We start from the raw sequence: 25,596 nt of genomic DNA on the forward strand, positions 1-25,596 counted from the left end.
AGAGAGAGAGAGAGAGAGAGAGAAAATTATGTTTAACCTTATTTTGCTGTTTCCTATGCACCACCAAACTCTGTGACTTTACACCCTCACAGCTATTCATTTTAATTCCATACATGTTACTATATATTGTGCGTGCGGGGTTCTCGAAAAACAATCATTACCACAGTCCTACCGAATGATGTCACACACACACACACACACACACACACACACACACACACACACACACACACACACACACACAATAAACTGTATATATTAATCTGTTTTCTGCAGTACCAAACGGTGTCGTACGTTTCGCCGTGAAACTCTAATCGCCGACTACAAGCAACATTGACTATAGCCGATTCCTATTTTTTTTTACTTCTTTTTCTGATCTTGCCCAATCCTACAACTTGAATACTAAATAATGGTTGCATGGATCCAATAAACCTTAGCCATGAGGTAGGAACGAGTCTCTTTGGTTACTAGTTAAATCGGCCTCCCAGTCTGGTTACGGTAGGCCATCAAATGAGAAAGTGGGTTAATGATTTTCCTCACGAATAACCAAAACGCTTTAATTCACCCTGAGATTTTTAAATTTAGCCTATTCTGTACTATGACTTATTTTCTATTTTGTTTCCGCCACCGGCCGGCCACTACACCCTGCTAAGCGTCGAACTGAAAGGGTTAGAAATAAATGCCAATAATCCCTCGAGTCCGGTGAATTCTATGTTATTCTTGCCACGACCCAACGACGACACGCATCTTAGAAGAGGACCGTCGAAAGGATGGGATTAGGAACAATTTCTCTTAACACATTCAGTCCTGTGACGTCTTTTCTCTTTGATTCTTGTCACCGTCAGACGATTTAATTCAGACTCCGATGGAACCCTTGGACTAAAAGGGTTAATCCTACCTCTGAATCAGAAAACGAACGCACCTCGGAGTCAGAGAGCGAACAAGCAAAAAATATACTTGGACAGAAATGGGGTTAAACCTTTCACTGTTTATTTATTTACATATTTCTTTGCCTCAGTAACTAACTTGTCTGAAAAGGAAAGAAATGCAGTCTACAAAAATGTTCCACTTAACCCTTCCAGTCCGTTGACGTATTATGTATTCATATTCTCGCTTCCATCAGCGATTTAATTCAGCTTATGAAACGCCTCTCGTACTGAAAGAAGTAAAGAAGGCTACATGTAAACTCTTCGTTTGGAAAAGTCTCTCCAATTTCACATAAAATCGCCTGGGGATAACTTAAATAAAATACATAAGTTTCATCGGATTGAAGGAATGTTTTTGCAGCCTTATGCAACAAGAAGTCTAATTCCAAATCTTTCACACCTGCACCTCCTGATATGCAGTAATTTCTCTCCAACCTTTGTTACATATTTGCTTGAATTGTTAATTGAACGGGAAGCTGTAGCACCCCTTCCTCCGCGATTTATGCTGCTTACTACTTCTTCGTATGTTCCGCTATGTTCTTTTTTATATATCTTTTACACGATGTTATGGTTTGCATAAATAGGCTATGAAAGCGGAGAATACTGACGTGCTTTATGAATAAATAAAATGGTAAGGGGGAGAAACTTGTGAGCCTCCTTGACCTAAGAGAATACAGTCCTGTTTACTTCTGGTGATTTTAATACGCCAGTAACTTCTAGCTTCAGGTGTCGCTTCTGTAACTTCACCTTCCGCTTATAGCTTTCTTCCATGAGTCCATCAACCCATCATCCAGCCCTTTATTGTCCCATCAACAGAGTAGGTGGCCGGGGATAAGCTGTTCATTCCAGAAATTTAAGGCGAGAATGACTGCTTGATCACCCATGAGCTTAGTATTTTTCAAAATGTATGTTCATCCTCCTTTACAATTACTTTCCAATACGAAAAATGTTCAACTGGTTTCGTCTATATTACTGTGTGTGTGTGTGTGTGTGTGTGTGTGTGTGTGTGTGCGCGTATTCCCAGTGTAGAGCATGGTGTATTCCAGAGTTGGGTTATTTTGCTTTAGCTGGACACTGAATTCACTAGACAGATGCACAAATTTGTTTCTGTTGCAGCGTAACATCTGATTCGTCACTGACAAGGATGCATCAAAACTGCTGGAGTCGACCGATATTACAAAGAGTGCCGGTAAAGATCTAAAGTCTTGTGTGGAAAGAAAAATATCCAAACAATGCAGCATTATAGATGAGAAAACAATGTGCAACTGCTTACATATGCAGCAGAACTCCAGCCACATAGTTTTGAAGCTTGTTTAACTCCGCTACAAAGGTGCATACAGTGAGGGAAAAGTAGAGGGGATACTTGAAGGACCAGAGTCAAATTATTTCTCTAGGAACAAACAGAAAAACCCGAATGGGACGCTAACGGGGAAAAAAAATGTTGCTATCAACTCTCTCTCTCTCTCTCTCTCTCTCTCAGTATAGTAAAATAAGAACATCGCAGCTAAGAAGATAAAAGAGAGGCCTGACTTCTCTCGGTCTTCCTTGTAACCCCAGCAATGATCTTCCTCTGCAACTTTGGTTTCTCACTTTCATTTTTACATCAGCTGGAGAAACAATGGTACCTTTTATTTTCTGTTTCAGTCTCACATATTCTGACGCCATCTTGCTTACAGTGTATTTTCCCCAAAACAGAATAATACGTTTTCTTTCTCTACAATTTTATCCTTCGTGTTCTAGGTAATTTTCTATCACTTTTTTGACGTCATTTTGCCTCCAGTGCAACTTTCCCTTCCGTAACCAAATTACCTTTTCTCCCTCTGCATCTCTAATATGTCACCTTTCTCTCCTTCCATTGTATTCTCTACCTGCAGTTTTCTGACGCTATTTGTACGTACACCTTCCCCTTCCATTATTAAAAATTACCTTTTCCTACCCTGCCGATAAGTTATTAATATCAATACGTCTACCTTCGTTCTCATCATTCTCTACAAGCTTACGGACGCCATCTTACTCCATACAACTTTCCCTTCTATAAACAACTATCTTTTCTTCCCGTACATTCTTAATACCAGTATATTACCCTCCATTCATCTGTTCCATACCCTACCAGCCCTCAGACGCCATCTTACCACGTACACACACCTTCTCCCTTCCATAAGCTGCCAATTACCTTCCTTCCCCTACATCTTTGATAGAAAATACGAGGTGGGCAAGCAGTGCAGTTCAAAGCGACCGCCAGAAGGGAGTTAATGAGAGCCAGACACATTATCCCTTCCTGTCGGCGGGGGTGGCGTTATTCCCTCCATCACTGTCTATAATTACGCACTCATAATTTGGCGTTCGTGCATGCAGAGCGAGATGGAGGGACGGGAGGGCGTGTGGGAGTGAGAGAGAGAGAGAGAGAGAGAGAGAGAGAGAGAGAGAGAGAGAGAGAGAGAGAGAGAGAGAGAGTAGGGGGGGAGAAAATCAGGAGAAACTGTTGCTGTTACGAATCACATTCTCTTGGGGCTATTTCGTTACCTCTCTTCCCCGACTCAGGAAATATTGTTGTCTCGAAAATCAGCTTGTTTCACAGCAATATTAACACTCGCTCGCACTAGTATTTTTCAACGTATTCGATTCTTGGAATATTCTGTTCAAGGACAAAATTAATGACTGGCCGTAATTAGCCGTACAAGGCGGAGACGAATAAAAATATCTAAATAAATTCTGAAACAACTTATAATTACATACTCGTAGATGTCGGTGGGATAGGCCAGAAGGGCAAAAATCTTATTTACCTCATCGTTTTCAGGTAATCGCAAAATAGTACTGAATTACTCCGGTCATTATTTCTATTACTATGATAAAATACTTGCCGATAACACTATAGGCCAGTACGTCACCTGGGTATTTTATTCTGGCTACGACAAGCGATTATACTCCGCTGAGGAGGAACTGTGCCCTACAACGTGCCTCTTACCTCGGAACACAGCCCACTACACCTGCACTAAATTTTTTCCGCACTCGTAAAGGTAAGACTGGTTAAGCCACTGAAGGACACCGGTAACCTTAATGAACACTGCCACCTCTAAGAAGCTATATTCTCGTAGGCTAAGGAGGCTCCCTAACACTGCCCCCTTACTAGTATAAATCAATATAGAGCTCATTAATATTCACTTGTATATTACTTACGCCAAAAATGTCGATATTAAAGAGATACTGAGTTGTTTATATGAGTTGTTTATATGCAACACTCCTCTTCGACTCTACCTGGCTATCTCTTGTGTGCTGAAGGGACTGCCAAATCAACGCTATCAGTGTCTACCCAGCATCAATTACTGATTTTCTACTCTCACTGCAGCACCAACTCCCAGACCAGCAGACTTAGCCGTAGCCGTACCCGCAACACAAAAGACACTGCCATATGGGTTTCTAGTAGGGCTCTATTTACAGATCACCCTGTATAGCATGAAAAGAAAAAAATAAAAAGGTAAAATAGGCAAAATAAATCGCCAAGAAAGAGGTGTCACGATCCCCCCCAAGCCGACATGAATACAATCCGAGAAATAGGGCGTTATAGAGCGTGAACAAAAGATCAAACTTCGCCTCGCCATCTTACTTGGATATTAGACTGATGTGGCGGTTCTCTCTCTCTCTCTCTCTCTCTCTCTCCGATGGCCAGATTAAAAAAAAAATTGAGGACAAACCTTCCAAAGAAAAACGCATAAAGCTAATGTCTCGTCCTAAGCCACGAATTATTTCAGTGGCATCTCTTTTCAGTGTATCGTAAAAGTTTATTACAACTCATTCTAATTGTTTTAATGATTTAAATGTTACAGGTCAAATATCTACTTTTTTTTTTCGTTCTTTTATTATTATTACTATTAATTCCTATCAACTCCGTCCTCCGTGTCTCCAAAACAACGAAATAACATCAACAATAGTGTATTTAATATGTGAAAGGGTTACATATTCCTCTTCTCAGCTCTCTGTGTTTACTGTTTTTTGTCAAGTCCATTCCTCGTATCTCTGAACGAACCAAATGAAGTTGGCAGTCGACACGTTACTTCAATATGTAAATGATTTAATGTTTTCTCTCGTTAATATTTTTTTCTCCACTACATCAGGCCTATTCCTCATACATCTGAATCATTATACTCAAGGAATATCGGCCGTATCTATGCTATTTAATATCTGAATACGCACATTACCCTCTCTTCAGCTCCTACTTGTCATTTCCTATCAATCTCTTTGCTCTTATCTACTGATTTTACAAGGAATATCGACAGTATCTACTTCATTTAAGAGACGAATGATTGTGCAAATACTTGTGCTTAGTCCTGTTTTCTTAGCAGTAAATATCTAGAACATTTTTTCCATATATACGAGGTAGGCAAAGGATACCGACAACAAACATACCATTTGCTAATAATTATTTTCTCTTCATGGACCTGTTTCCTAATCAATTCGCATCAAACTCATACCTCATATTCCTGAATCAGCAAAGAATGCCGCCGGTAATTCTTTTATTTTCTAGGCAAATGATTTATTTTGTTTCCTTATCAGTTCCTAATAAGCTTATACTTGTACGCCTCACATTTCTGAAAAGGTCAAGAAAAAACAAGGACTAACTATTCTATTTCGATCACGCATATCTCCACCTATCCAGCATCAGCGACTGTGCCCCCGTCCAGCTCCTTATCAGTCTATCTGTTTATCATTCCGTGGCTCTATTACCGCTCTTCCCCTCTGCTCTGTGCTGGACGCCGCCACCTCCTCTCCTGCCATTCATTATCTCGCCCTCCTCCGCTCCACCCTCTTCCTATCATTCGGTTAATATAATCGCTCACCTTCCTGCATTAGTCCCTCTTCCTCTTGATGGATCCCAAAGTATTGTTTATCGCTCTTTGATGACCGCCTTTCGCTGCTGGGAATGAATGTTTGTATACTGTTGTTCTATACATTTCATTTTTATTAGCGCAATTCATGCACAGTGCTATTAATGCTGTAATTTACAGTGTAAAAACCATATGAAGTTCATTGCAATAGGACACAGAAACACCTTTTTGTCAAGCTGGCGAAGTACGAATCAGGTTGGCGTTTCTGTAGTGAGGGCAATGCATGTGCAAGTCGGGGTGCTCTAATGGTTATTCTGTGTGTCAAGGTCTGTATATTATGCCACTGGCGTGAACTGGCAGAGTGCGGATGTATGAAGCATTTGAAGAGACGTACTACCAGCAACCACTTTAAATGCCAATCATGATTCGGGTATAGACCCTTAAACACGGGGTAGTTGTAGATCAACTGGCAGCCACTGCGCCGCCGCGGGTCTCAAAGTTTTATTATTTCGACTTGTAACATATTGGAATAAGTCAGTCGACTCACTGGTGGTGCAGAGAACCCGCATCACATTTCATATTTACTCTAGAATGTCTTTTGAATCTCGTATTATTTTCATCCCAAAATTCCGGTCTGTCCCTCCCTTTCTGCACTTCATTCACCCTGTCACTTTCTTCTTAACCTATTTCATATTATTGGTTCGCGCAAAAGCAGTTAAAATGTCAACACTTTCATCAGCTGGACGTTGATGCTACTGCCGCGATAATGAAGAGAAAAATAATTACACAAAGCAGAGTGTCAAGCCCAGTATTGCACAAGAAGAACGGAATACTTCTCAGATTTTCACTGACACTGCTTCAATCTCCGTACGGCAACATTATCCTCCTGAAGAAAGATGATGGACGGAGAGACGGACAGATGTAGTCGCGATGGTTCTTATACGCCGCTTTTCCTTTTTCCCTTCCATTTCTGTGATGGCTCTTCCCCTCATTCCTTCCTTCCCTACCTCAGATGACTCCCTTCACTCCCTGCGCCCTCCCTTCCACCGCCTCTCTAACTCAGACGCTGTCCCATTTTCCCCTCTCCAGAAAACTTACCCTCCCTCATCCCCTCCTCCCTCCCCAAGCACGTCGCAGCTGATTCTCCCCTAGGACCATATGTATAAAGGGATCTAACAATGTCTACGATAAATATGTCTCCTTAATAACTGATTATAATCACAGATCATTTTGTATTTAGAATTTTTCACCTTAATATCCATTCTAATTTAACTGTGAAATGTGTGGCGGCTTTATATATGAAGGCAAACGTATATACAAACAGTCTTCTTCACAACTTGGAATTAGGGAAACTTCATGAATACCTCCCCTGGCCTCTAAGCTCTCCTCCTCATCTCCCCTCGTCAGTTAACTCCCCTCTCTCACCCCTGCAGCGGCCGTTTCCCCTCGGTCGCCCTCTCTCCCTTCCTCCTATTAAACACTGGGGCGGATATGAACCCTTTCCCCTTCACTCATCACCCGCGTCTTTACTACTCGTTTAAAAACACACACGCCGCACCTCGCCCTAATAAAATCCTCTCGCACGGGGTGGTTAGCTTGTATTGCCAACTCTCCGCCTGACTGACTGTATGGCTGGGTGTATACCAGGGTGGCTGAGTGTATGGTCTGAGTGTATGGCTGGGTGGTGGAGTGTATGTTTAGAGTGTGTTGATTAAGTGTAAGTCTGAGTGTATGCGTCAGTAGTTGAGTGCATGGCTGAGTGGTTGAGCATATATTGAGTGTATGAACAGGATGTTTTGAGTGTATGGCTGGGTGTATTTCTCAGAGTATGGCTCGGTGGTTGTGTATATGCTTGAGAGTATGTCTGGGTGACTGTGTGTATGGCTCCTAGCTGTGTACGGCTAGCTAGCTGAGTGTACGGCTGGCTGGCTGTGGATATATTTGACTAGCAGAATGAATGTATGAATTATATGTGGGTAGCCGGCTGAGTTTATGGCTGGCTGGTGGAGTGTACTACCGGTAATTTGAATGTATGGCTTAGTGTCCGACTAGTAATTTGAGTGCATGGCCGTACAGGTGCATGATGGCTGAGTGGCTGAGTAGCGCCTGATTCAATATAAGGCTGCCTGAGTGATGAAACATATGGCTCGTTGTTGGCTGGATGGGGATTAAGTGCATGGAGAACTGGATGACTATGTGGCAAACTCAGCATATGGCTGTCGGTCGGGTGAAGAGACAAAAGATGAGTGGCTTAAGACTGGACGTATGACTGAGTATATGAATGGCTGGATGATATCAAGGCTGACTGGGTGCTTGAACATGTGGAAAAATGAATGAGTTATAATGCAGCTTAACTCATTAACTAAATGCTTACGGTAGGTTAACCAGCGTGGAAACTAAGAAGGCTTGAAGGCTGATTTTATAGCTCGCTAAAATTATGGTCAAGCAGTTGAACGGCCCAGCAGTTTGATGACGCTCATTATTATTATTATTATTTATTTACTTATTTATTTTTACAAAATAGTTACCATTGAGAGGACCTAACTCATTTTTTAATTTGGTTGACTGCATAGTTATTGGCCTGTTCGTTGATGGTTCTTATCTGTTGATTAGTTCATACATTAGTTTTGCTGCCCATCTAAGAACAATTAGTTTCACGGTTACACTTATCCGTTTTGCTCTCCGTTACTCTTGGATGAATATACTGCTAATTTGTGGGTATTCCTTTCTAAGCTGAAAATTAGTCTCCCTGGCCTAAACCGGGTGACCTATAATATTTCTCTATCTTTCAAAAACTCCAATAGCTTGCATTTTTCCTGAATATGTAAACAAGCAAACTTACAAAGCACCTCTAAAATCCTTCAGCCAGCCGCCTCCCCCACCAGAAAGGCAAAACATTAAATAAACGCTGGGAGAATCAAGCACGCGAAGTGGCTACAGAGACCACCATCCTTCACGCCGAGCAAACCCTAAATACGCTACAGAAACGAAAGACAAATAACGCGCCGGAGATCAAAGAAAATGGAAAAGATCTGAAGCCCAAACACTCCATACCTCTCTTGCCTCACGAGTACCGGTGTGTACTAACAGAGTGTGGCTTTCCTACTTCTCTCCCTCTCTCACTCTCTTTCTCTCTCTGCACCATACCAACCAGCCTGCCTACCTCACCCCACCATCCTACCTACGTACCTACCTACCTACCTCACCCTGCCGACACCAGTACCCCGTCGAAGACCCGATAAATCATTAATTAAAACCAATCAGGAGCGAGGGTGAGGAGGAGCAGGAGTGGTGTGAAGCAAAGGGGAGGGGAGTGGAGAGAGAGAGAGAGAGAGAGAGAGAGAGAGAGAGAGAGACGGGGGGAGGGGGAATCGGAGAACAAACGGGTGGAGGAAAAAAACACACACACAGGCACAAAAGCATCCGAGGGTCGTTTGGGAGGGGCTGGCGTTTGATCCTCGCACCTCCGTGTTTGGGGGTCGAGTTTTCAGGCATTCTCTTTTGTCTCCCCCCCTCCGATTGTGAATTTCTGATGCTGCGGCGAGTTTTAGGGGGGGAGGGGGTTTGTGTAGGTGTGTACGTGTACGTGTGTGATTCGTGTGTATGAAGTCTATTGGCTATTATTAGAATATGCTACGGCTGGAGTGGATCTGTGTGTGTGTGTGTGTGTGTGTGTGTGTGTGTGTGTGTGTGTGTGTGTGTGTGTGTGTGTGTGTGAACTTTATATGTGTGAGTAACCCTAGAATTCAATAATGAACAAGTGTCGTATATTTATCGCTGACATTTGTATGGAACACACATATTACACATTGTGCTAATGCCCTGTTTTCCTGCAATTTATGTGTCTTTGCTATGAGTAAGTGCGCTACGCTTCTAAGTGTTAGCTCCCTCTGAGGTGTGTGCATGTATGAGAGTGTGCTATTACTATACATTTTTGATGGAGCGGTGTGTGTGTGTGTGTGTGTGTGTGTGTGTGTGTGTGTGTGTGTGTGTGTGTGTGTGTGTGTGTGTGTGTGTGTGTGTGTGTGTGTGTGTGTGTGTGTGTGATGTACCTTCACCCCTAAGTATTACGAAATCAATTTCTTTTACATATTGTTCTGTACATTACCCAGAGTTATGGGTTCTTTAGAGCTTACGAGCGGTGTAGTCAGTGATGTACAGCGGCGGTGTTCACATGTTCGCCTGAGAGTATTAGCTGACAAGTGTGGCGATGTGCACTTATGTGTGTGTAGTGGTTCGTACGCCTCCGCCTCATACTCTTACATGGATGCTTACTTTCTCTCTTTTAATCATTTTACAACGTAAGAAACCTTAGCCAATTCGTTCTGCCTATGGTCAGACAATTATGTTCAGGTTAGGAGCGCTTTCCCATCCTCCATCGGTTAGTATAAGGTGAATTTCGACTTGGTTGCCTTCTACTGAATGAACAATGAAGATAAAAGTTACATTTTCCTCATAAAAAGCTACGTAAATAGTTCTTTGATTGCCCGTTTTGCAGTTTGGTCGGTGCTTTGCCTATTTTCGTACAACTTTCTATTTGTCTCAGTGTATCTCCATGAACACATCATTTTCAAATTTTAAATTTACGTTCCAGTCTAAGAGTGGTCGTGAAACGGCGATACTGATTATGTTTAATAGTATATCTGAACCTGGTAAATCTGAATTACGGCAACTTATTCTTTTATTCCTACTTCATTATATATTCATTATATATATATATATATATATATATATATATATATATATATATATATATATTAGATGAATGAAGAACCATAGTTAACTGAATAAGTAACTAAATTTCTACATCAAAATTTCTGCAACTATATAATGTATATATTACCACCTCAACATCCTCAGTTAACTAAGGCGATTCTACTTGTGTACAGTAAAGACAGAAGTTCTAATTTTTCACCATTTGTGCTTCCCATAATTCTGTGCTAGCTAATATTCTTAAGCCATAAGAAACTTGGTATACCTCAGCCCATAGATATTGTTCTTTGATGTGATGCATGTGGAAGAAAAGTGACGCACGTGCCGTAAGAGTGAAACAGACGCAGTGGAACAACAGGCAAATTTCTATCGTTGAATATATAGTCAAAAAATAACACTAAACCTCCCACTTTCGGCTGGGGAAAATTTACAGCTGGTGAAACAACGAAAATCCTATCTTACCTACCGTGTGTCTCAGATGTCTCGACTCTTCCGATATGTATTTGACAAACCCAAGGAAGATGGTAATACGTCTGATAAACTAAGGGAAGATGCTTATTTTTCTGACAAACCAAGGGAAGATACTTATTTCTCTGGCACCTCAAGGAAAGATAATTATTTCCCTGACAAACCTAGGGAAGATACTTATTTCTCTGACTCCTAGCAACCACAGACCCACCGACAAGCAGGCCGCCTTTACCCAACCTTCAACCCGACCGACGACAGCAAATCGAGTAGCGAGGAGGCCGAGGTCCATTTATCAGGGTGACCCTCGCCACCACACACCACGACCACCGCCACCATACAGATGCAGTATGTCCTTAGAGGATGGAATTTTTATACATGATTTTTTGTTATAAAAGCCACCACAGACTGCAGAAAAAATGATCTAATAATTTACGGTAGTGGTTGCAGTAAGACCTGGTTATAAGTTGCTTTTCTTTATTTTACAATATTTCTGCTATTAGCCTAAGCCCCTGATTAATATTAATTTACTTAAAATTCGATTGTTGCCTACAAAACTGACTTGCCAGGTTCCCACAATCTACTGCACCAGTTGTATAGAGAAAGTTTTGATATTTTCCAAAAAATCTCTGACTTAAAACGAGGACTGCATGTAACCGCCTCCCGGGGCTCAACAGCGACCGCCAGCGACGCCGCAACTTGAGGCCATAATCCGGACTGGATCAGGGGGCCCGGAGACGTCCAGCTGATGGCTTTATCCATGATGGATAGCGGGTCAAGTCAACGCCCAGACCCCCGTGGTAATGGCCAAAACAACAAGGCATTAATCCCACCTGCATTATAGATTGGCGATTATCACAGTCTAAAGAGCAATTAACTAGTTCGAAATGTGGGTTGCAAATCAATTATAGGCGGCGCGACCCCTCACGCCCCTCGCTAACTACTTCCATAACACGGAGGCAGCCGAACGGAACGCCGCGCCACGTTCCCAGCCGCTCTGGGTAATGTGTGCGCGAGGACGTTCATATCTGTCAAGACTCTACTACTGTGCTGGCAATAGCTGCCGCTGCAACCCCGTGCTCGCTCGCGGGAAAATTATATATTCCTTAGACCTCCAAGAAAGCAGCTTTAAAGAACCTGATACAACACCAGGTTTACTTTGCCTTAATGCACCGTAAAATTAAATAGCTTGAACGGGTGTTGGATTCCTGGAAGGCAGTTACGAGGAGGGTCGAGGTCAGAGCAGCGCTGGAAGGCAGGTTTTTCCCGCGGGGTTCCAGGCATGCCAGCCCAGGCCACCGCCACCGCCGCCGTCTGGAAGGTCGGGGAAGGATCTGGCCAGTGGCCTTTAACCACTTCACTGCGGTGGCATTTTGTATTATATTCTTATTCTCTCTGGACAATTTCATTCAGCTTCGGAGTTGAACATAGCCAATATTAGTCCATCGCCTATGTGAGACTTGTCTTTAGTTAAATAAAATCGTCTGTTGAAGGCTACATTAAAATATATAAATACGTCATAGTGATTCAAGGGACTAACCACGGGACACCACCGGAAGACTGTGGTCGCTCTGACATCCAACCCTTGACGCCTGCCTGCTTCCTCTCCCTCGCCCGCCTCGCTCCCTGCCTCGTCCACCCTTTACTCACTCTAATTCATTCCCTCCCCTCTCTTAAATTTACTCCTTGTCTCCTCTTCCATGTCTCCTCTCTTTTTTATCACTGCATACAAACTGGTCCTTTTCTTTACCATCTCTCTGTTTCGCTCACTTTACGTTAGCGGAGACCTTCGTCCTTTTGTAGCATGTTTCTCTTTGATCAGTGTCATAATAAGACTGTGCTACGACGCCATCCTTTCTTCGTGACTAGCATCATATTCTACTGTTAATCTATTGTTAAAGTTCAACATTCAAGAAGAGGTGACCCAACGCCTAGTTAAAGTGAACATCGCCTAGTGATTTAAAACTCCCACCACTCCATTTTTCTTCCTTTTTTTCCCGTATGTTCACAGAAGCTTCAACTAGCACACCCTTCTTCCGCTCCTACAGCTTACTTTCCTTGTTTGCTTTCCACCACTTCTGTCTTATATTCTCTCTCTTACGGGCTACTACCTCTCCGGATTCCTCCCTACCCCTCTCTTACATTTTCTTCGTCTTCCCTATTCACATAACATTCCTACGTTCCTTCTCTTACATTATATCTTGCTTTTCAATTTCCAGTTTGCCTGTCTCTTACACATCCCCTTCTTTCCTCTTCGCACATCTCTCTCTCTCTCTTTCTCTCTCACTGTCCTTATCCCACAACGTTCGAGGAGGGAGAGGGGGACCAATATCTTACGAGCGTACCGTAACAAAAGCCACCCAACCCAGCTCAGCAAAACCAACCAACCAGCCCTCTTCCTCCTCAGCATCAGAGCCTCGTCCCTAAAGACCCAGAGGACGGGGCTAAGGGTACGGAGTTCGGGTGGAAAGACAGGCCGATCTGGCTGTCTCTTAGCAAGGATCCGGGAGGGGACATTGCTGAGAGAACTTGATAAAAAAAAATTAAATAAATAAAATAACAAACAGAGGGCATGCGACAATGCCTCCAATTTCGAACAGTTTGTTTCCCTTGCACTATGGTTAGAAAATTTGACGCTCATGTATGCAGAGGTTAAAAAAAAAAAAAAAAAACAATAATTAAAGACCTTCATTCTCTCCTACTTTGGTCAAATTCCTGCGACTCAAGACTGTTGCTGGAACAAATTTCTCTATAACAGCTGCGAAACGCTAGGACCCACAGGGGGAAAAAAGTATTCTCTTAATTAGTTTTTTCTTGTGCTAATAATTCACGGAGGTACAACACTCAGATGTTATTATACGTGAATTATTATGCAATATAAAACAGCTAGATTATTATTGTGAATTATGGCTCGTATAAATAGGAAAAAATGTACTACACTATCGTTGTACTTAAATTCTTCAGCCGAATCACAGTAAGTGTTTGTTGATTATTAACATTTAGAATTAATATTAATGTTAAGTATTTTCTCTTCCACTATGAATTTCAAGGCATTATAATTATACAAATATACTTAACTCCAGCAGGTCAGGGATGTCTTCTCTAACCTGGCTAAAATCTCCTGAGGGAAGCCAGAAAAATTGTCTTGATAAGATTTTGTTTTATCCTGCGGATGTCTTTCCTGTGCTGAATAAACCATCTTGGGTTATCCTGAACAATGTGGAATTGAAATAAGGGCTGAAGGGGCTGATACAGTAAGTGCCTTTGATTTAGAATGTTATTATATATATATTTAAAGTGTGTGTATGTAGGTATGATGTATGTATATATGTATGTATGTATGTAGATATGTGTGTACGAGTATATGCATCCGACTCTGGGCTTGGACTAGACCCAGCAGTCCTCCTGCAGGCAATGATCATATTGGATGGATGAAGTACTTCACGGAGAAGCACATGATACGGGTCTGACATCCAATTTTTAATCCGGCAATCGGCAGAATGACTATACTCCACAGGTGTATGTTAAGCGCATCTATTAAGAATAAAACAATGTGTGAAGATGCTTTTCCTTGTGACGTGGAGCCAGATTTTCGGAGATATAAATAATATGTGAATGGCTGTGTGGCCAGATTCAAGGGCCATACTGTTCGAAAGGTCTGAACTGCACTTCTCTTTATTTCTAGAACCAATTTAACTGCATCCCTTACTTGGGAATTTGGGTTGGGATGATTATATTTAATATATATATATATATTTAATATATATATATATATATATATATATATATATATATATATATATATATATATATATATATATATAATTTATGACATTCTAATAATAAAAAAAAAAAATCAGTTATTACTGGAACTTTCTTGGGCATAAAATATTCCATATAATAATAATAATAATAATAATAATAACTAATAACAATAAATAACAATACTAATATATTAATATTAATAATAATTACTATAATAATAATAATAATAATAATAATAATTATTATTATTATTATTATTATTATTACTATTAATGATGCTGTTGCTATCATCATAGTAATATGATTTCGCGGTTCTCCTGGTGAATTTGTTTAAAGCTGTAAAATCTACCCAACGCATTAATTTTAATTTATTACAAGGAAATGTGGATAGAGGCATGATGTTTACGATGGCTACTGTTCAACATATTTTGTGTAATGTCCTTGTAACGATTATAAGTATTAAAAATTTTACTGCCATTATAAAGAACATGCCATTATAATTTGATGGTTCACTGCATGCATCGTTTGAAAATATCAGCGAATAAACCAAAAATTATTCTTGAAGTTACGGTTGTCTGCTGCAACGATCTCTGATACATTTGCTCACATATTTTTTCGTGTTTGTACAAATTGCGTCAATTACATGTTAATGATACAAAGTTCCGGGGAAACTTGTTAATTAATCATCAACGTTAACGGCAATTGCAGGTCTCTTACGACATGATTAGTGGTAATTAACAAGGCGTCTATGTAATTAGGCCAGTATCCTAATAATCAGTACCAACGGCCATATTTATAAAGGATCCTAAATAGTTTTTGCAGGGAAGAAGTCTCTGTAACATTCAACTCTTTTCACAGCTCGTTTTCTTTTGTGTATTGTGTCACTTTGATATTCACTCTTGTCTGGCTCGTATGGTGGATGTACGAGCGAAGACAAACACTCTTATACACTACTAAGGACAGTGTTCTTGGTGGCATAGAAGATTTCGTTGCATCTTTTCCTTGGCGATTTATTTTGTACTTTACACTTTTGCATTTCTTATACGGTATTCACGTCGTTTTAAGATCGATGTAGTCTGCACCAACATCAAACGAGACGACAATGAGGTGAAATGTGCAGTTTAAATCGCTAAGGTAAATGTGTTGCGAGCTCTCTCATGCCACTTAGAATACGACCCCTAAGCTTATGATAGTTTATAAAAATGCCGCCAAGTGTGATCATGTAATAATTATTGTACCGTAGAGATATTGTGCTACTAATACAGGCAACACGCTACCACTGCTATTACTGCCACTTCGGGCACTAATAATGGTGTGGTATAATTGCACACTTCCCTTTAGATCTCCATTAACCCCTGCACGACGAACTAGAGGCCGCTCCTAGGCCGAATTTAATGTCTCAGCACCAACAAGAATAAAATAGCTATGAGTCTCACGAGCTGGAAGGGATTATTTTTTATTTTCCTTTAAGCTTTGCACGATGAAAGCCACTCCTAGGCTAAAAAAATATATAAAAGGGTAGGTGAACAAAATAGATAATCATTTCTCACCTACCAAAAGGGTTACCTGAGACTGCTTATAACCATTTACACAACGACAGGCATGGAATGGAAAACTAAAATCGTCTGGCAGTGGCAAGAATAATATGGTTATGATTTCCAGCGTGCCAAGAAGTTTTGCTGAATTTTAGTGATAAGTTATGTTGAATTTCGCGGCCTATACGAGCCAATCCTGCTTCTCTTTCCTCTGGCTACCGACATGTTTATCATCCTGCACGCCATGACTGGTTGCGTCCCGCCCGCCCTGCCCGCCTTCACCATGCATTGATTAACCTCTTCACCGCCAAGACGACCTTCTTATTTTATTCTTGCTACTGTCAGACGATTTAGTCAGCTTAGGGGTGGACCTCTCGAAATGGGAGAATCTGAAACAATCTTTAATAACCCATTCTGTTTGAATAGTGTTTCTCTTATTTTTAGCACTGTCAGACGATATTAAGTTCAGCTGACAGGAGACACCTCTCGATTGAAGTGGTTTGACACAATATCTATAAACTTCACTATGACAACGCCAAGCATCATCTGCCTGCGGCCAGACACCACTTGACTCAGGGAAGATTCTTATAGCGAAGGAGTTAACCAGCAGGACCCAGTAGTTCCCCTGGCAGTAACTGAGCGCTGTGAAGGCCGCTGGCCCTGCAGGCGTGGTAATATACAATGTTAACCCTGCAGTCATTCTTGTTGCAGTCAGCTTTGGGGATACAGCTTGTGGTTAAGGCGTTTGCAGCTCCTTCAATATAATGGTCTCCCTCTTGAACTACATTAAATATCTGGAGACAGTAAGCATCATTCGGAAAAGATGCCACTGTACGGAAGAGGAAAAAAAAAAAAAAATAGAACAAGCAAGAAATGATCACTGGGGCTGAGAGGAATAACTAGATGTCACCATACTAAAAATTATAAGAACATTGGTATGGGCACAAGAAGTGAGGGGTTAAGAGATGCACCGTACTGTTGATAAGAAAATACAGTACGGATAAAAGGACGTTACTATATTAAAAAGATAAAGAAAATGCTGTGATGACAAGAGCCAAAGGGGAAAAGAAAATTTAACATGGACAAGGGAGGATAATAGGGACTCCCAAGATTTTTTAAGTGCTAAAGTACCAGTACCAAAAGGGTTACCGGTAAATGAAATTAATTTTTGTGTGGACCAGAGAGAGGATAGAGGTTGAGAGAAAGTTTTTATAATAAGTTATGAGAAATAAGAGAGAGAGGGGAGAGATGACGAGGTTAAACCCATCTTGCGAGTGATCATGCACCCTGTCACCTTGATAAATATCCGTCTTGCTCTCTGAATATGACTGGCGTTAATGATCTCAGCCTGCGAGGGTGAATGTAGCGGCTGACACTCACAGGATGTAATCATATTTTCCCCGTAGCTCCTCCTGCCTCGGACAACACATACATCTCGCATCAGGCATAATCCCATACCGTAGAAGTGTGGTTATATTTCGCACGGAAGCGTATTTAGCCCCTGACACACTCGATCACGGACATCATAATTAGCACCTCGCGTAGGTGATATGGATGCAAGCCTGCGAAGTATAATTTAGCACGGATATGTCCTTCCTCTGTGCAGTGACGTCTAATTTACCGTATTCTTCACTAACACAGGACGAATTTACTCGCCTTAAGGAAGAGTTTTTGAAAGGAAGGGGTTAGATAATAGCCCCCCCTAATCCAATTACTACCAGAAGATTCCCCTGAACTGCATAAAATCAACTGTTCAGTTACCTGAAGAAAATAAACGTCATCGAACTCGGTGATGATATGTAAACGTCACAGCACGTCACTCCCGTCACGCCTATCATTCCGCCTCCTTCAGTAGCAGAACGGAATTATAGAAGGTTTATCAAGTAACTATGTATACAGTCTAACATTAATATTAGAAGGAACCAGAGAGTATTTGCGGGCTAAGTGGATGACAACTAAGGTTACATTGCGCCTGACTGCTTGTAGATACGAGATGAGCGTGCAGTTAAAGTAAATACGGTATATAAACTGCGTATAAGGTGAACATCATGAAGAGTCTAAGAGTGCTGGCTAGGTGGAAAACACAGCTGAGGTAACGTTACGCCTAATGATGAAAGAAATGGAATAAGCGCGGACAGGAAGCATATACAGACCTACGTGATCACTTATACAGCTTAACATGAACAGGAGTCTAAGAAAGGTACTAGTAGGATGGAAGACACAGATGAGGTAGCGTTACGCCTGAATGATGGAAGAGACAGGATGAGCGCTTACGGCTAAAAGGCTGGGTAGGTAACGGGACTGAGGTGGTACTTACAGGGGAGGTGGAGGAGGCGCCCGTGTAGGTGACATTGGCCATGTTGTCCGTTTCGTGGAGTCGCAATCACCTCAGGTAACAACACCACCACCACCGCAATCACCAATCACAAGTATCTAATATTTACCACAACGAGCCACTGGCCGTCCATGCCTCACACACTGCACATGGCTCCCGCGGCGGCACTGGAGAATCTCAATTATCCCGTGGCACTGGTGTACTGTGAGCTGGAGGGCGTGTCGGGCGCTAGAGGGTCTGTCCTGCCCGAGGTTAAGTGCCCCTCAAGGGTTGTTTGCGGGCTGGGGAGGCCTGGGAGTCACGTGACGGACACCGCTCGCGTCAGCATGCTACACACGTCTTGCGGCGCCCCGGCCTCTACACTAAAAAACTGTTCCGTCGTTACCTGAGCGTCTTTACAGTTCGGCGGATAAAAACAACTGGTGTATGGCTGAGCGCTGGCTTGTTCACCGTATTGCTGGGTGCTTGAGCTAATAGCGATCACCACCGCTGGCCAATGGGAGGCGAGGGAAGGCACCCAGCCGCTCTTTCGGGCTGCTCCTGCCCGCGCCAGCCAACTACTGGCAAAAATCAACGTTATGAAATATTTTCTCAACACACATAATATTTCATTCGGGCCAGCCAAGATAATCGCCCCACAACGTCAACACGCGAGTTTAAGGGTGGAATTAGCTTATCGGTGTGCTGAGCGCGCATTGGCGGCGGACGCGTGACCCCACCCAGCTCCGCCCTTCAGCTCCGCCCACATCGTCAGCCCGCAAATCCGCATAAAGGATTCATGATAGGCGGAGCCAGGGTGGAGGGAAGTTAGGTTGCTGTTAGCGGCAGGCGTCATTTGCAGTGAAGCGTGCTGGGTGGAGGGGAGTTAAGCGGACTGTCAGGAGGCGCCGCTACCACCACACCGCACCGCACCCGTCCACACTATGCATGACGTCTCGCCACGTGCATGCCGTCAGAATACTGGTGTCTTACCTTCAATAAAAAGAAAAGTCCTGTCCCTCAGGAATACTGTTTATATAAAAATAGTATTATTTTTAATTCTGAACTAAAGCTACAGCTCACAAAACATCCTTCTGAGTAAACAGTAAACAAAAAATGTTACGAAATGTAAATCAGTCAAGTAGGACACACTACGCCACACGTATACCATTCCTGAGCTGAACTGAATGAGGTATCTGACACACAAGCATGCAGTAGGTGTCCTAGCATACACACGTTAGGATGTATGATTCATAACCCAAAACTTATGTGAAGTATTATGTACAGATGCCCATCACAGTGTCCGCAAATCACATAAACAGTCCATTGTAGAAAATACCACTACTATGCTCTGACGGCGGAACTAGTCATATAAATATTTATAAAGTTCACAGTTACAACCAGGTAATTACAACATGTACTACTCGTAGTATTATTCAGGTCTGTGATACATATGGCTTTCATCAGTACTACAGAATTTCACAAAAAAAACGCTGCTATATCCTTGTTAAAAAGAATCTAGTCAAAATTTATGAACTTGAGCGCGACCCGAACTGTGTGGTAGAACAGCTCGTCAACACAGAGCCAGTGTCCCCAGGTCTTCTCTCCCCCACCTGCCACCAGGGCGGCGCCACCAACCAGCGCTTAACTCAGGTCACCAAGTAGCAACTCCATCAATTATATTTTTTCATTTAAATTATTAGTGAGACTATCAATATCTCATATCTATAGGTGATTGACATGATCACTCTTAACTACATATACTTCACGCAAGAAATGTGGTGGAAATTCGACAATGAGGGATTTACAAGAGCTTACAGTTTCGTATCTGGAAGTCACTGGCATACAACGGTGAGAGGCAGAGTGGGCCAACTTCTGTATCAAAAATTATTATCTGCAGTTTCATATCCAAAAGCTGAGGTCATGCCCTCGGAAACTGTGAAGTCGTGAACATATTCACATATAAATTGCTGCGTATAATTTGCGGTGAGGGTAAGATCTAAAGTGGCGGTTAGTTCCGAGAAATTAGTATAAAAACAGAGATGAACGCTGCTGAAGATGGGTTTCCAGGCACCATCTGGAAACTAATCTTCCCCCCTCCCCTCCACTGCCTCTTCCTTCCAGCACCTCCCCCAAACAAAAATGGTCAGATCCTGAAGCGAGGAGTCAGTGGAAGGTGGTCTGGATTCACGGGAGGAGGGTTGGTCACCAGTCATGTAGCCTGGAGAGTTTGGGAAATATAATCAGCCAGCAAATATGGGATGGTACAATACGTGCTGCGTTTCATCGAGAAAGAAATTTAATCCTATTAATTCAAAGCCCTTGACTAGGTTTTCCCCAGAGTCGGTCAATGTAAGAACGACCAAGATCACTGAACGTCAAATACGGTGCACTGAGAGGAGTGCCAGACAACTAAAGTTAGGCAAACAGCCGTTGAGTTTTATCTCCCTTAAGAGTGAATTAACTACTAACATCATTAATGAGAAATTTCTCGGACTGAAGGTATGGGGAATCAAACAATTCAGCATCGTAGAGACTTTTGTTAGCTGAATAAAATCGTCTGACATTAGCACAAACAAAATATACAAGTTCAGCCATCACAGTGCATTCATGAGTTACAGAGATGCTTTAGTTCTTTAGCAGTGTAAGTTTAATTTACAGGTTACAAAGGGAGGGGACTTTAACAAGAATAAAACTCACAAATTCAATCATCTCAGCGATAGGATTTAAGGCAAGAGTCGTATTATGTCACACACACACAGACCACAAAAATACGAGTCATATGAAAGGGTCGATAGTTGCAGTTATCAAATAGAGGGAATTAGGGGGAGTGTGTGTGTGTGTGTGTGTGTGTGTGTGTGTGTGTGTGTGTGTGTGTGGAAGGTGGGGGAGGGGGGGAGGAGAGTGGATGGTATAAGCGGTGTAGGTTATAAGAGAAAATGGGTAGGGTGAGAGAATGGGTGGTGTGGGACAGAGCGTGGTGAGGGAGAACGGGAGATAAGAATCAGAATGGGTAGGCTTGAAGGAGAATGGAAAGCAGGAGGAGGTTGGGTTGAGAGTTTCAGAGAGAATGGGTGGAAGGAGGATTGGTTTCAGAGAGAATCAGCGGAAGAAGGATGGGTTTCGGAAAAAATCAGTGGAAGGAGGGTAGGCTTCAGAAAGAACGGGTGAAAGGAGGGTGGGCTTCAGAGAGAATGGGTCGTAAGAGGTTGGTTATCAGAAAGACTAGGTGGTGGTAGTAGGGTGGATTTAAGACAAAAACTGGTGGTAGGAGGATGAGTTTCAGAGGTGTGTGGTAGGAAGGTGGGTGACGGGGGCTTCAGAGAGAACGGGTGTTAAAAGAGGGGGGGGAGGGGGTCCAGAGAGAATGGGTGGTAGAAGGGTGGGTTTCAGAGAGGATGGGTGGTAGGAGGGTGGGTCTGAGAGAAAATGTGTGGTGAAGGGGGACTCGCCTGTGGCACTGAAAGCTCCACACCGATTTCCAAGGTACCGTAAAACTGTAGGTAGAATTCTTTTGACTTGGGAGTACAGAACTCTTATTACGATCATTGTAATCTGTCAAAAATAACAATAACCTGTTTATCATGGTACTTTCTGTTAGCGGCACTTAGGATAATGCCTTGTGTATTAAAATCTACATTGTCACCGGATGTATGTGGCGAGTTTATGCTTGAATTAAAAACAAAAATAGCCCGGAGCATAGAAAAGGCATATGGTTTCTTTTTCTAATTTTTTTAGCATAACTTTATTCAAAATACAATGAACTGAGACATCACTGAGCAACCTGCCGTGTTAGCGTGCAGTCTCCCCGGTCCTCCACCTCTGCTTGCACCCTCAGGCAGTCTCGCCCCTCCGACCACGCACTGGTCTCCCTCCCCTGCCCCTCTGTTTCTCCCCGTCCCTTCCTCCCCGCCCCGCCACAGAGGCTCCACATGCCGTCCCCACGACCCCTTCACCCCCGGGCCCCGCTCCATCACCTCCACCTGCCAGGAACAAGAGCCATCCAGCACTGCTCTCACCATCAACCATCCACAACACCTCCGCCCCGCCAGACGCCTCCACACACCGCCACACTGAGCACATTCATCAAAATCAATCACATCGGGGAGTCAGATGGGCGGCCCTGCCCCTCCCGCCCGGGTTGAGAGGCAGAGTGGGCCAACTTCTCCTCGCGGTAAAAATCCCGTATGGCAGCCCAGCCAATCAGAGCGAAGGAGCGCGCGCTTACCTGCCTGCCTGCCTGAAGTGCTTGCTGCTGCTGCGTGGCGGTGACGTTGGTTGCAGCACTACACACACAAACACGCACGCTAATTGTCCCCTTTGCCTTGCCCACGGTGATAGCTATTGCCTGAACATGCAGCCTCGGCGTCTAGGGTTGTGCTCTGTGACTGCAGGCAGGACTGGACAGCCTTGCCCACACTACTGGGTCTCCAAACTGTGGACAGACACCAAAATCTGTTAGTCAGGCCAAGTGGACGACTTACTTCGACTCTGTAGTTAGATATACCCATAGATCACGTGCCTATTTCCTTAAATAAATAAATTGAGCTATAAATTAAGCCATGACTCTGCAGTACAGAGGTTCACAGAATGTTATCATACTGTTGAGTTTCAGCAGCCTAATCGCCTTTTTTCACTTCTCACTCGCGGATGATTTTACTGCATTTGCCAATATTCAAAATTAGATTAACTCAGCAGATATTTTAACTGTATGAATGTGAGTACTTTCTTCCACTTCTTGCGCTTGGCGCTACTTAAACTAAAATCCCTAGGTGACAAATTTTAATCAGTGCTTACATATTGTCACATACCAACAGATTTCTTCTTATCTAAGAAACTTTAGTTTTCAGGTTGGAGTAGTAATATTATCACTGATCTAATAACTGCACACTCCAAAATATCGTGAACGACACATGAATGATTGCACACACACACACACACACACACACACACACACACACAAGAATATATTTCATGGTGGTATGCCTCTCGAGAAGTATAACTTATTTCCCTCTGAGATAAAACTAAACTCCTAATATAAATAATAACAAAAAGGAATTCTCAGCTGCTGCACTGTTAGAAGTCTCAGCGTCCACTGCTGATTGCCATTCCAGTGTTCATACTTACCAGTTTTACATTTTAAACCTACAATCTGCTCAAGCTATCTTTTCTTTCTGCGCTTCACTGCTTCACGACATCCAGCGTTCCAGCACAAAGGTGGTTACTATCCATTTAACACAGTATCCACTCTTCCAGTTGCCGTAACAGTCTTTCAACAACGCAGTATCCAATGTGCCAACACTACGATATCCAGATATCCAATAACACAACAGCAATTCTTCCAGTACATAAACAAAGCCTCCATTACTAAAATATCAACTCTTCCTAAGATAAAACTCTCTGTTTTCCAGTATAATAAAATCAACATTTTAGCAACCAACAACTAGGCCTCTTATACCAAAATATACAATTTGCCAGTACTACAATATATAATCTTCCACCACCACAACAAACATTTCAGTATCACAGCCCAGCATCAGCACTACAACATCCAGCCATAAAGTGCCAGAAGATAATCTTTCAGTGCTATAGTATCTAACCTTTCAGTACTACATTGTCGTATTTTTCAGTACCAAACAATGCAGTCTTCCCATATAACAACATCCAGCCTCCCAGTACCACAACATGCAATTTTCCAATGCTCTAGCATTGTACCTTCCTCCACCATGAAATTCTGTCATTCATTATGAAAACACATAGTCACCCGTCTAGCAATAAACTCTTATCCTTTTCTGTCCAGTTCTCCAATGCAAGAGTTAACCATTACTCCCAGACCTTCATGTGTGCAACAGGTCAACTTCCTCTGTCTGTATTTCCTACTACCTATGACCTCCAGTCTTTCAAACGGAGTGTATCCAGGTAACTCGAAATGAACAAATCTTAAATTTGGCTGTTATATTATTTTTGTTTTTTCTTGGAGGAAGCAATCTTACTGTCTTCTCACCTTTGGTTCCCTCTTTCTTGAATTAAAAAAAAAAAGGAAAAAAAAAATGCTCAGTTGTCTACGAAATCCTACGTCTTCCTTCAGCACAACAACCACTAGTCTTTCAGTAGTATTTTGGCAACGTATAAAATATTTTTTCCGCAACATTCTTAGTCTTCTGACAACACAGCAGCCATATAGAACATAAAAGTCTTCCATCAACAGTCGTTTAGTCTTTTAACACATTACCAGCCATCCAATAATATACGACTCAGTTTCCAACCACAACCACACAAATATCATCTATCCACAACACAATCAGTTTACCAACAACATAAAATTATATTATTGTCAGCTCATCTACTAGTTTGTCCGTAGTCTTCTTCCAGTACATGACTCAGTCTTACATTAATCTATCGCTCAGTCTTCCCAAAACACGTCTCATTTGGCACTACTTCTGTCAAACTTCCATGAACAGTTTAACCAATTGTCCCGAAAATATGTTAGTCTCAGTAAAGCATTTATGAATCTTCCAGAAACGCACATTATTTTTTTTTGTTCCATCATGATCGTAATATTTAACACACTAATGATTTTTTTTTTTTTCCAGCTAAATAGGTCTTCCAGAAACACTTGCATATTCCAGTGTACCCCTCCATCAAACTTCCAGACACATTTGTACAGCCTACCAGACAATTTTATTTTATTTCATTTTATTATTAATATTATTTTTTTTGCAGCCAGCTATTTAGACATTTTTCAACATTTTCGTTTTTAATTTTTCAGTAAACTTGTCACCGGTACATAAACCCATTTACCTTCTGACACAGCAATAGGCGTTTTAATATTACTTCCAGGGAAATATATCACACTTCCATCAATATATTATTTGTCTTCCAGCAACACATCCTTCAACCTTTCAGCAAAATATTTCTCAGTTATCAATAACATTATCTGTTCTCCTTCTAGGAATATGTGATTTTGTGTCAATACCAATAATCAGTCTTCAAGGAAAATATTTCATTTCTAGTAATATATCCTCATTCTTCCGGTAATAATATTTTTTTCTTAT

The sequence above is a fragment of the Coenobita brevimanus genome, chromosome 94 (assembly GCF_032717465.1).
Source record: "Coenobita brevimanus isolate Jiangsu-jjx chromosome 94, ASM3271746v2, whole genome shotgun sequence".
NCBI classification, from domain to species: Eukaryota; Metazoa; Arthropoda; class Malacostraca; order Decapoda; family Coenobitidae; genus Coenobita; species Coenobita brevimanus.